We start from the raw sequence: 12350 nt of genomic DNA, 5'->3' as shown, positions 1-12350 counted from the left end.
CAGAGCCGCTGGCAGGGGCAACATCCCCCGCGCCACCATCATCGCCACCAGCCCTCTCGCATTCATCGAGCAACTTCTTTAGCGCGCCGAGGTCGGGCTGGTCAGCAAGCGCAGCTATCTGCAAAATCATTAGAAAAATATTGAGTACAAAACACTTGGAAAAATTAGTCAAGTAAAACTCATTAAGGTCAATGTACCTGCATAAGGATGGGGATGGGAGTATTCATATACTTTTCCCCCACCGCGGCCATGTCCGCGCAGGCCGCGTCGCTCTTGTAAGGGTACTCGGATGGGTTCTTCTTCAACATGCCATAGTCATACCCATCCGTAAACCCTTCAGCTCGGCCCACCAAGCGCGCGGCGGCATTGCAGTCCATCACAAGGGCCTGAAACTCGGCGGAATATTTCATCGCCAAAGCGCAGCGAGTTATGCCCTGTGACACCAGCCATTGGCGATCCTGCGCTAGGCCAGCAACAGACGTCTCGAGGACAGGAACCTGGGAGTTTAATAACTCAACAGTTTCCTTAGTCTTTTGTAGCTCCTCCTTATCAGACGCTGCTGCCCGCCAAGATTTTTTCTTTCTCCGCCTGCGCAGCACCAAGTGCTTCCTGGCTGGACGCCGCCGTCGCCAAGGCCTCATCTCTATCGGCCTGCGCGGCCGCCAACTCTCTCTTCAGGCGCGCAACCTCGCTCTCCAGTGATGATTTTTCAGTGATACTCTGGACGATAGCTTGGTCACGCGCCTCAGCCTGCTGTTCCAAGACACGCACTCTACGCGCGTACTTGGCAACTTCGGCCTCCGCCAACTGCTGCTTCTCCCGCGCAGCTTGGAGCTCATGCCCGCGCTTAATATAGGCGGTGTTGGCACTTGCTCTATTTTCGCTGAGCTCCGCCTGGAGTTTCTCAGCTCGTGCGCGAGCATCAGAAAGGTTCCAGGCAGCCACCTTAGCCTCTTGCTGGGCTGCCACAAGAGCATCGCATACTTTAATATAATCGCGATGAAGCTCTTGGGAGGCAGCAAAGAAAGCTGACCCAGCGAAAATGTGATCGTTGAGCAAGTCAGCGCGAGTGCGCTCCTCCTGATACCTCCTTTCAGTAGGAGGCACGGCATGAGTCCAGAAGTCCTCGCATACGCCCATGGATTGGAAGGAACTTTCTTCATTAATATTCCATCTCGGGCGATAAACGTGGTCACCTTCCTACAAAACACAAGAAATGTTCTAAGTCATAAAACATACTTATATGGAGGAACGCGCAGCGGAGCAACAAATTAAAACATACCTGCGGGGATGAAGCAGAAAATTCAGCGCCAGCCCCACCAGAAGTATGCGCTTCGAAGACTTGTGGCATCGCAGGGCTGGCGCGGTCTCCCAAAGAGCCCTCAGCTTGAGCCCCCTCATCCTCCTCATCTTCTTGAATAGGCCTCTTCTCCTGCGACCTGGGGGGCTCCAAACCAGCATCGCGGAGAGGGCTGCGCGTAGGAGGAGGCGAGGGAGGTCTCGACGCCGCCAGTTCGGCGCGCAATACGGCTTCCTGCTCTTTTGTAACCCCAATAAGGGGAGAATCAGCACTAGCAGGAGCAGGACCAGAACCAGCGGCGCCGCCAGCGGCGCCGCCAACGGCGCAAGGAGTGTCGCCAGCAACTTGTACGCCAGCTACAACTCCTATGAACAAATCAACAAGGAAAAATGGTTTATGACTGAATCCAAAAGAAAAATAAAGAAGACAAGTGTGCAAAACATACCTTGGCGCAATTCTGTTCGCGCGGCGAACATCGCCATAAAATTCATTCTCCCCTTTTCAGAGGGTAGAACAGGGGACTCCGAAGCAGCCCTCGGCGCAGCCTCAGCACCTTGTGGCGCCTGTGGCTCATCTCCTACCGTCGCCGGTTCTGCAAACATTCAAAGGAGGAAAGGTTTAATAACAATTCAGCCAGATGAAGATAAATAAAGTATACCTGTTGCAGGCGCGGCACTGCTTCTCTCTTCAGCCGCGCGAAAGGAGGAGGCGACGCCACCATACCTCAAGTGGACAGGAGGTCTGCCCACTCTCACAGGCAGAGAAGCTAAAGAAACCTTTGTGGTAAACACCTGGGTTTCCTTAGGTCCCTTCGTTTGAGCATGGGGATGAGCGACAGGGGTGTCATCTTTCTTCTGTTTCTTACTGGCCCCTGCGCCAGATTTCCCCTTAGCTTTGCGTTTTAGTAGGGGCGCCTCCTCTTCCTCCTCCTCCTCTTCCGCGAGCTCTAGCTCGTAGTTTTCAAGCGCATCTACAAAAACAACCAACAGAACTGTTAATAAACTTGGATATTCTAAAGGAATGAGCATAAGTGCGAAGGCTTACCAGGCGCGTCACTGTCAAAGTCAAATTCCAGATCCACTGGGATGAACATGTCATCGAAGCGATCTGGGAAACCAACTTCCCCAGCGCCAAGCGCGACGGAGCCACCCTCCACTTGTTCATCATAAGCGGCAAGGACATAATCCTTGGTGACTGCGCAAAAACAAATCAAGTGATATCAGCAAAAGAATTATGTTCGCGCAGAAAAAATAAATAAACCAATGAAATAAACTTACACAACCCGTCGACTTGGATAACGGGCTCAAGCGCGCTATCGGCCCAAAGCTTACTCATGCCGACCCCAACCAGCGCCTCCTCGCAAATTTTCTTCGCGGGGGATGGTTCGGCGGTCAGTTTCTTAACCCAGGCGCCAGTTGGGTTCTTGAGGACACCCTCATCCGCAGGCGCAGAAGAGATAGAGCGCATGGTCATACGGATGGGGATCACACCAGCCCTTATGTAAAAGAACCTCTCAGACCAGTCATGAAGGCTCTTGAATGAAACAGTGGAGCACTTCACCTTCTGACTGCGAGGAATGAAAGAGATCCAATTGTCCTGGATCTTGGGCTTGTAAAAATATTGAAAGCGCCGAGGAGTGGGTTCCTCGCGCTGGGATTTGCACATGAACTCAAAGTGAGTCACGCGCACGAGTCCAAACGGATGGACTTGGGATATATGAATCCCATAGAACTTCAGCAGTGCACCCACAAACCTTGTCATCGGGAGACGAAGGTTGCAGTGGGTGAAAAAGTGGCTATATAGGGATATATAGCCGGCAGGCGGGTCCGCCGCCGTTTGCCCGGACCTAGGCAACATGCAGCCAAACAGGGTGGGAAAGCCCTGAGAGGCGATGAGGTTGTCGAGATCGGCCTGCTTCAATTTGCAGAGGATTTCATTCCACCTTTTGGTGGCCTTGGTCCTCCCTACTTCCTCCGATGTGGTCTCAACAACCCTCTTCCCTTTCCCCTTTTGCTTCAATGTCGACATCACCACAGATTTCACACGGCGTCTTCGAGAGGCAACAGAGGTGATTGAGGGGCTAGACGAGTCTGAACTATCAGACATACAACTGCAGCAGCAGATAATCGAGAAATCGAAAAGATGAAAACACTCAATTCAGAATATGAAAGGCAGAAACTCGAAAATTATCAACAATGAAGATGAAGATAAAAAATTTCCTAAGGGCCTCCTTTTATAGGCCCAGGAGAGAGAAATGTGGCAGCTGATCGGATTTCACGCGCCCCCACTCGCGGGTGCAAGCCAACGAGGGCGCGACACGTGTCCCTAACACTGTTGAGGGGACATAAAATTGTAACCGACCTGCCACGGAGCAGAGACGCGCCCCCACTCGCAGGTGCTAACCAATGCGAGCGCGACACGTGTTCAAGACAGCTGTGTGAGGGGACGTGAAAGGCAACTGTAGCACCTCGAGCACACGAAACGTCTGACATGTTTACGGCGCACGTCACCACCAACTAACCACGTGTTCGACCCGTCGTTTTCAACCCTTCATTTTTAAACAAATGGATAGAACTTCGCGCAACGATGGAAGCAACCAGGAAAACGACAAAACCCCATTTAAAGACAAAAATCAGTAAGTCTAATATCCATCTTACCGCGCTCGCGCGAGATAAGACACACATTAGACTGGGGGGGCTTGAAGAGGTATGTACCCGCCTCAACACCGAGCAAGGCGGGTCAACCCACAAGATAAAGACATTATGAAGACACAAAGCCAAAGCCTATGCGCATGGCGCATACAAAACATCCTCAGGCATCATATGCCCAGGCACACATATGCTCGCGCATCACATATGCGCGCGGCGCATCAGCGCGCGGCGCATATCACATGCTCGTGCATATCACACCTGCCCAGACACACATGCTCGCGCATCACATATGCGCGCAGCGCATCAGCGCGCGGCGCATATCACGTGCTCGTGCATATCACATCTGCGCATGAAATATCTGCGCGTGAGAATAAAGAGAAGACCTCGCGCATCCTCAGGATGAGCGCATATCACACGTGCGCATAATCAACCTCGTCCCAATCAGGATTAGGGCAACCTTGATTGTGCACGTCAGACAACCTTCCAGAAGGCATCTTTTTAAGGAGAAATAATATGCTGATGTTGATAGCTGCCAAATGAAAGGTCGACAACTCAGCATGACCCATGTGTTACCACGTGATTACAACCAACGAGAAAGCGCCAGGTGTCCCAGAGGACACGTGGCGCAGTGCGATTGGAGGAAGCCAACGAGGTTGAGCCCAACCGGTGGTAACCCTAGCACTATAAATACAGCATCAACTCCACTTTGATGACACATTCATACTCAATCATTGACAGTTACAAGCAGTGATAACACATTCAATCATATTGAATCACATTCACTCACAGTCAGTTACATACAAACAGACAGTCTCACAATCAAAAGGGTATTCAGCTATTCAGCAATACCCCGGAGATTCTCTTACACACACTATTATCTTCTCCACAAATATACTGATTCTCACGCCGGAGGGTTACCCCAAAGAGGACCCCTCTGTCCCTTTCTGAGGGGTAAGTAACGGCGCTGTTCATTTTGTAGGTGGAAGAACACTGATCCAGAAGAACCATCGGTGAAATAGTATAATCACACCCGAGGAAAGTAGATCTGCTACCAGTGAGTAGATCCACGTTTCTTCAATATACATATACAGATCATTTGTATAGATGTTTGGGTTACACAAGTTCTTTTACATAAATGCATATTATATATGAAACTAACACAAGAACTTAAAGACGTGTCACAAATAGTATTAAAAAAAAACCTTTAACCATGCATTAAAGGTGATGTACGCCTGTTTAATTATTGGAGTTTTTCTAATATGAGGTTTATAAGTTTTTCTTATTCGTGGTTCTCGTCTCGTAATTGTAATTTCCGTATGAAAGGGATAACGTAGCTTAAAAACCGTTATTTATCATGTAATCTTGATCTTGCCCCGATTAGGCTTTTCTAACCAGGTGCGTGTTTTTTATTCAAGCTTGCTTTTCAAAAAAAATAAATATTCAGCCCACATTTTATTCTCTATCTTTAAAGTTTAAAAGTTTTTTTTCTTTAATCTCCATCAAAATCAAAATCTCTTGCGCTATCTCCATAATGTTACTCTTTATACATAGTGTTCAGTATTCACCTATGTGTCTCAAAAATTAAAAGATCTTACGTCACGAATTTCTGTATGTACCTCATATATTACGGTTTGCATCTCAAGCATGGAAAAAAATATATAAAGATGGAGATAAAGAGCAGGGCTAAAGGGTTCAAACAAAATTAAACGAGTTTTTCTAAGTCTATGTTGTTGTTTCCCTCATGTAGAGCTTCGATATGAACATTTCTACCTTATGTACAACTTTAAAGCAGATAAACTTAGATCCGAACACAACGATACATTGTATGATGATTGTATAAATGTCCCCTGGTTTATCCTTGAACATAACACCTAGAGACTAAGTAACATTACCTATATACCATATATTCCCCGTTCTCTTCTCTATGTACGGTTAAATGATAAAATCATCATTTCTTATATTTATGTTTCATCTTTTAAAAAATTGTGACATTCTTTTCCCTATCCTTGTCATTATATATTATATTATTATTATTATTATTTATTTATATAATATAACTAATATGAGTGTATATGTTATCATTTTATTGGTGGTATGAATTTGGGGTGATGAATAAATGAATAATACTAGGAGAGTGGAGCTTAAGGAGATAAATGTGGATAGGAATAAAGACCTAACAGAGGGGACCTCAAGAATAGTATATTCACATCAATCAATAGACATGTTATCATAGTATATTCATAGTTACAACTTACAATACACACCCAAAAGTAATGTCCATTAATAGACATGTTACTTGAGTTTAAAAGGTTACTCTCATTTTACCTTAAGGATATTATTCTTTCTTATTAATCTTATCAAAATGGAAAACAAAACTAGTGTAATATTTATATGTTTTCCTATTTTGTATATGTTTTCTTGTTTAAGAATGTATGCAACCCTAAGTACAAATGTATTTCAAGAAAAAGATTAATATAAGTAAGTTAAAAGAAAATCCAAAGAAGCCATGGTCGTTATATGTGTTCAAAAGATGTAAATTTATTGAGAACGACTACATAATGTCGTTTTTGTTTATTAACAAGTAAACCAAAAGAAGCCTAAAGTCGAGTTGATAAATATTTGAACATTGATCATATGATGACATAAAATAATGATTTTTGAACTCGTCACTGAATACCAATGACTAATACCGCTTTTATTTGATATATATATATATATATATATATATATATATATAGTTGCCATTTTAAAAATAAATAAATATAGATTAAGAAAAAAAACCTAAGCCATCGGAACCCTCAATATGCTTAGGCTGAGGGGTGCGGAGCGCGAGAAAGGGCGCAAGAGGCGAGACGCTCGCGCCCCGGGGCGCGAGGACCACACCACCGAGGCGCGAGAGGGGCGCGAAAGGGGCGCGAGCGCGGAAAAAGAGGCAGGCGCGGGTGGGGTAGCGGCTGGGGGGAGCGTGAAAGAGGTCTGGGAATGCGTGAAAAGAGCCGTTGGGCTCGTTTTTTATTAAAAAAAAATTTTTTTTTACTCTATATAATACCATACATTGCAACCAATATCAAACCAAAATCAAACCCGATTTTTTCTCTCTATTCAACCTATATCAAACCCAAACCAACACCAATATCACATACCAATATCACATACCACACCCAAAACCCAAAATCACCCCATCTTCCAAACCTTTTTTTAAAAACATGGCTGGAAATTGGTACCCAAACCTAGATTCAGATTACAGTTACGAGGATTTATGGTCGGCACCGGACCAAGCGATGTTTTATTCGGGGTCGCAACAACCATCCGGCTTTCAACCATCCAACATACAACCGTCTCCTAACTTTGTAGTTCCGGAGACACAAGAACCAGAAGGTGAAGCTGCGGGACAAAGAAGACGCGTCCACCGGAAAAAACAAATTGCAACGGACGGGTCGGGTTCGGCTTCGACCGGAAGGACGAAACGGAAAATCACTCCGTGGTCATCGGATGAGAAGGAAGCCCTGTGTCGGGCTTGGATAGTCACTTCTGAGGATCGGCGTTGCGGTAATTGTTTTAACGTTTTTAAAAATGATTTTTAATAAAAAAGTTAAATGACTTACAAATTTATTTATGCATTTTGCAGCGGACTACCAAAAGAGCAAGGTCTTTTGGACAAAGGTTAGGGAGACGTTCTATTCGCTCGTTGGGAGTACAGAGCGGAACGCCGATATGATTTCGGGTCAGTGGACCGAAATCAGAAAATTTGTCGGCTTGTTTACTAATCTGTTCAACAGGAACGCCAGTCGTATGAGACCAAGTGGCAGTGACGATTTGGCGGTTTATAATTTCACTGTCGAAGAGTGGAGGCAGGAGTGCCTGCGGAGGTATGGGACGGTGAAGACGTGGGACGATGTAAAGGTGTGGGAGAGGTTGAGAAGGTGTTCTAAGTGGGTTGAGCTGGTGGCGCCGGACGTTGATGCGGAAGTAGGGCCGAAACGGACTAAAACTAGTTCGTCTGGAGCGTAAAGCACTTCCGCCGGGTCGGATTGCCGGGTCGGATTCGACCTAAACGTTGCGGGGGAGGAAACGTCTTCACCGCCGAGAAGGCGGCCATTGGGAAGGGACGCCAGGGGCAAAAAACCGGCTGAGGGGGAAGCCGTAAACATCAACGATCTTGTTGAATCCCTCAATAAATTCAACAAAACCATGGAGGTGGTCTCTAATGACAAAAAGGAAAAAAAAAGAATGAGAGATTTGGAATTCCTTACAAGAGACTTCAGTAACCTAAATCCGGTCGACCAAATGTTGATGGAAAAACAAAAGGAACGTATCCGGAAGAGGTTGATCGAAGAAGACCAAGCCGAAGAATAAGAATAATGTTTTTTTTTAGTACTTTAATTTTTTTTTAGATATTAATGTGTTTTTTTAATTAATGTGTGTTTTTTTAAATAATTTATGAGTTTTTTTAATAATACGTTTTTTTAATACATTTATAAAAAAATAAAAAAAAAACCACTCACGCCCCCTCTCGCGCCCCTCCACACCATGCCCCGGGGCGCGAACACCCATCTTATCAAGTTTCTCTCTCTGCCACACGTCACAATATTATTGGCTGGCGCCCCCACTCGCGCCCCCTCTCGCGCCCCCCAGACCCCTCAGCCTTACAATCAATCTGCTTCCATCTTTATGTTTGATTGAAAGTACCAATAATAACATTACTATTTATAAGTTTATAATTACGTTGAGGACAGATAAATTCCTGTAAAGGTCAATATCATATGGATGTCCGATCTTATCCTACAACCTATTAATACATCTTATTATACATAAAATAAAAATAAAATAAAAAAGACAAAAGTCACATGTTTAAATTTTGGACAAAAGGCACCGCATTTGTGGACTGTAGCATCACGTCTCTCATATCACTAATATTGTCCGCTTTACTCTCGATGGATGGCTAATCCAAGAACAAACGGATTTGTTTTTTGTTGCCTTGGTGTAGACTTCTCATGAGGTCACTCATCCTAGTACTACTACTACCTAAGCATGCGTAACCATGGGGCTCTTTTCTCTCATTCACTAGCATTAAGCAAAATACACTTTGGTGATTTAAGAGGTATGCACATGACTTACGAACCGATGATCTCTTATGTCCATAGTCGATGTAAGATTTGCCAATGGTGTGCAATTGGTTCATATTAATCCTTGTATCGTTGCATGGACGATGATGGCGGCAAGGGAAGAAAACAAAGAGGCACCGGCCAAACAAGTGAAGTAGTGAACGATGGACAACAAATAGCACATCACGCAATGCAATCATAGATGCCATGTTGTAGTGAACGATTTGTACATTTTATGAATAGTAGACAACAACAACAATCGTACCTAGTAAAAATCCCACCAATAACAAGTTGTTAGTAGGGTCTAAGGAGTGTGAGATATAAACAAGCAATACCTCTATCTCAAAAAATGATGAGTAAGCCGTATACAATTGTGAGTAAACCGTAAATTGCAAATTAGTATAGTATATATCACTTGTATAATCAATTTGCTCGAAATATATTTAAATAATTTTTTTCATTACGCTTGTCAATATTTTCTACCCATATCATAACTTAATTTTTTAGTTTTTAGACAACAATTATCATACCAAGCTAAACTGATACAGAACCAAATGACCGTGGTATCCGAATCCCACTAGTTATTTAAATAGTGATAATAGCTATTAATTTAAGTATTTTAAAAATAAAAAAAAATGTGGCCGTCTTTCTAGTATTAAATATTAAGAAAATAACAATAAAATAAACTATACATCAAACGTCATATATGAATTTAATGTTATATTAATAAAAACCGGTAAGAGGATAATATGAAGAGAAACAAGGAGCCGTAAGTCATGTCAACGTGGATGATGACGACCGGCTCATCCATATCCAAGCAATGAGCTTATCCGCTTCACCAACGTGTACATATGTCTTTGGTCATTCAACAACAAATATTCAACACTTTAAATGTTTTTTTATTTCAATTTGTTTTACTACTATAATATTAAATTGAGTAAATTCATAATACTAAAATATGTTTAAATAAAAACAGAAATACAAAATTGTTACAATTTGTAAATTTGTCAAGTTCATGAGACCGATTTTTATTCAACTTTTTTTAGATAAAGACAAGTTCTAAAATATATAAGGAAATATGTAGTCGTTTAAGCGATCTAACGACCCCAACGCTGATATAGAAGGACTTTCTGGTGGTGTTTTATGCGTTCTTGTTGGGCAAACAACGGTGTTAGACGGGGATCTTTCTAAAATTAAACCATATTTGTTTGTTTTGGCCAATGAGTGTCATCAACATTACTTTCTTTTTCTTAAATTATATTTATTTAATTTAAAATTAGTTTAATTACAGTGGACGAGTAAAACCGTTACACGCCTTAGTGGAAATAGCTTTGCTACGCGACGGTGATATGCCATGACGTTTTTCACTTTTAAGTTGATCCATCAGATATGCTTTAACAACCAACTCCACTTTTGAAAAATAACAATTATGATAAATCAAAATAAGGCAACAAGTTATTTATGTGTTTTTACCTAAAAATGGAATGATAAGAAAAAGGCAATTTTGGGATAAAATCTCTAGTGATAAAAGATAAAACCGATAATTATGCCGAATCATCGATGACATTGTCACATGATTCAGCTTGTCAAGACCTTTCTTTTCACTAGTTACAACTTTAGAAATCTTTTAGAACTTTTTTTACATGTTACCATGATACCATCTAAAATAGATTTGGAAATAAATAGATTTATAACTTTGTAGATAGAAATAGAATAGTGGGAAAATAATGATAATGCTTACTTAGTTAAGATTCATCCATATCTATATAGGTAGTTCTGATAATCTCATGTGCTATTGCTGTTTCAACGTACCACCAATTGATTGCCACGTGCATGCACTTTTCTTGCATCTCATAACAATTAACAACCCATATTTATATGCTCCCCAACCATGGTTACAATCCTATCTTTGATCTCTCTTTCTCAAACACTCATTATTTCTCTTTATTATCACACCTAATGCAAATGGATCATCATGATCATCAAAGATGGGTTGACATGAAACATACAAATGAATATGATCAACAACATGACCTATGTTCATCTATTGAAGAGGCTTCAACAATATCAAATGTTTCAACATCTTCATCACCATCATGTTCTTCTTCATCTTCTTCTTTTGATGACACAACAACAGATGATGCTTCTTCAGCCAATTCTAGTAGATCTTCTCTTTATGATCTTTCTGACCTCATGTCTCACCTACCCATCAAGTGAGTAGATTTGTTGATCTAGCACAAAATTAAGATTGAAAATTTCATTAGTTTTTACATTAAATATTCAAAATTTCATTAGTTTTTAGGTTAAAGATTCCAAATTTCAGTAGTTTATGGATTAAAGATTCCAAATTCCATTAGTTTTTAGATTAAAGATTCCAAATTTCATTAGTTTTTAGGTTAAAGATTCCAAATTTCATTAATTTTTGGATTAAAGATTCCATATTTCATTACTTTATTGATTAAAGATCCCAAATTTCATTAGTTTTTAGATTAAAGATCCCAAATTTCATTTAGTTTTAGATTAAAGATTCCTAATTTCATTAGTTTTTAGATTAAAGATTCAAATCCTAAAATGGGTTCTTTTTAAAGATACAAAATTTCATTACTTTTTAGATTAAAGATCCTAAATTTTTAGTTTTTAGATTAAAGATTCCAAATTTAACTAGTTTTTAGATTAAAGATTACTAATTTCATTACTTTTTTAGATTAAAGATCCAAATACTAAGAAGGACTTTCTTATTTTTACTACTTGGAGAATAGGGCTTTGATTAAAGATACAAAAATTCATTACTTTTTAGATTTAAGGTTCCTACTTTCATTACTTTTTAGATTAAAGATCCAAATACTAACATGTTTTATTTTTTTTTTGGTTAATTATAGAAGAGGGCTTTCAAAGTTCTATCATGGGAAATCAGACTCATTTACATCTCTAGCAAGAGTCACAAGCATAGAACATATTCCCAAAAAAGAAAATAAATCACACAAGAAGATCAAGAAAAGTTATAGATCTCACACACTTCCAAAGCCAATAATCTCAAAGAAAAATTCAAGAAAGAAAAAGTTTGGGAATAGTATCAAAAAGCAGATCAATGAGTAATCTTATGTTTTTTTATTACAGTTGTATAAAGTTTTGGTGTAAATATAAGCCTTTTTTGCTCTTGAGTTATGTTCTTAATATTACTTAAATGACGTTATTACACAAAGAGTTAAAAGAGGATCATCAATTGATGTTCGGTTTCATAGTTTTTACTAGAAAGAGGTTATAAGGCTGATTCATAAGTTTGTGTATGTCTCT

At 41.0% G+C, this 12350-nt stretch overlaps 1 long non-coding RNA gene across 1 annotated transcript; it reads left to right on the top strand.

Annotated features, from left to right (window-relative positions):
- The first annotated feature begins 10702 nt into the window (after window positions 1-10702).
- On the top strand, window positions 10703-12115 carry LOC143567936 (uncharacterized). Its single transcript, XR_013141494.1, has 2 exons — window positions 10703-11269; window positions 11936-12115. It is a non-coding gene; the product is annotated as an uncharacterized LOC143567936 (long non-coding RNA).
- Window positions 12116-12350: the final 235 nt, after the last annotated feature.

The sequence above is a fragment of the Bidens hawaiensis genome, unplaced genomic scaffold (assembly GCF_021521415.1).
Source record: "Bidens hawaiensis isolate Kalapana, Puna unplaced genomic scaffold, B.hawaiensis_p1.1 tig00023714_1, whole genome shotgun sequence".
Taxonomy (NCBI): Eukaryota; Viridiplantae; Streptophyta; class Magnoliopsida; order Asterales; family Asteraceae; genus Bidens; species Bidens hawaiensis.
The sequence above is the reverse complement of the archived record's forward strand: the minus strand, read 5'-3'. Positions and strand labels throughout refer to the sequence as shown.